A 1,464-nucleotide genomic window follows, 5' to 3' on the forward strand; every position below is an offset into this window, starting at 1 on the left:
TTTAATATTCTTATTGATATGGTGAATTATGCTGATACTTTCCCTCATATTGAATCCAGCACTGCATTCCTGATATACATCCTACCTTGTCATAGTGTATTACCCTCATACTAAGTTGTTGTAATTTCTTTGTTTATATTTTATTTAAAAAAGTTTGCCTCTAGATTTATTAGGGAAATCGACCTATACTTTTCTTTCTGTATTTGACTCTTCCCTGTTTTGGTATCAGTACCATATTTGTATCACAAAAAGAATTTGTTAAGAATACCCCTTCACCTACTTTTCCAAATAGTTTATATAGTATTGAAATTAAATGTTCTTTTTGGTAGAAAGATATTTGTTTGATAGAATTAAGTTGTGAATCCATCTGATCATGGAGATTTTTTTTCTTAGTGAATTCATTGATGGCTTGTTCAACTTATCTTTTATGAAATGGGGTTATTTAAGAGTTTTATTTCCCCTTCAGTTAATCTGGGCAATTTCTCTTTTTGGAAGTATTCATCCATTTCACTAAGATTGTCAGATTTACTTGCATACAGTTGGGCAAAATAGGTCCTAATTATTGTTTTAATTTTTCTTCACTGGTGATGAAGTCACCCTTTTCATTTTTGTTACTGATAATTTGGTTTTCTTATTGCTATTTTAATCAAATTAATCGAATATCTATCTATGTTATTTTTTTTCATGGAACCAGTTCTTAGTTTTATTAGTAGTAGTTCATTAGCTTTATTTTAATTTCAATTTTATTTATCTCTCCTTTGATTTACAGAATTTCTAATTCAGTATTTAATTGGGGATTTTTAATATGTTCTTTTTCTAGCATTTTTACTTGCACACTCAATTTATTGCTCTCCTTTTCTGTATTTTATTCATGTAAACATTGAGGGATATAAAAATTCCCCTTAGAACTTGTTTTTCTTCATCCCATAAGTTTTGGCATGTTTTCTCATTACTGTCATTCTCTTGCATGAAGTTATTGATTGTTTCTTTGATTTGTTTTTTGACTCACATATTCTTTAAGATTAGGTTATTTAGTTTCCAATTAATTTTTAGTCTATCTTTCCATGGTCCCTTAATACATGTAATTTTTATAGAATCGAGATCTGAGGCTCAGATTCCTAAAATCTAGCCAATGCTTAGATTCTTATAATCTAGCCAATAGCTTACTAATGTTCAAACTCCTTAAGAGTCTGCCCAATATGATGGATGTTCTAATAAACCTTGTCTTTGGCTGAAAGAAGGCTTGGGTCAAATTCTTTTGGGCAGGACATGCACGTTGTGATTTTGGGGTACCAGCATCCCTGAACCCCTAAACCTCAACATTTTGGTGGCCCATATAGCAAAATTGTCTAACCTCAATTTCTTCTCCAGCCAAGACTGGAAGGTATGTAAGCCTCCCCCCTTCTCTCCTTTCTTGCTCTATGGTTAAGGTTGCTCTCCAAGCACCAATGCTTGGAGGTGTTT

The sequence above is a fragment of the Vombatus ursinus genome, unplaced genomic scaffold, assembly GCF_900497805.2.
Source record: "Vombatus ursinus unplaced genomic scaffold, bare-nosed wombat genome assembly UNPS02014805.1, whole genome shotgun sequence".
Classification (NCBI taxonomy): domain Eukaryota; kingdom Metazoa; phylum Chordata; class Mammalia; order Diprotodontia; family Vombatidae; genus Vombatus; species Vombatus ursinus.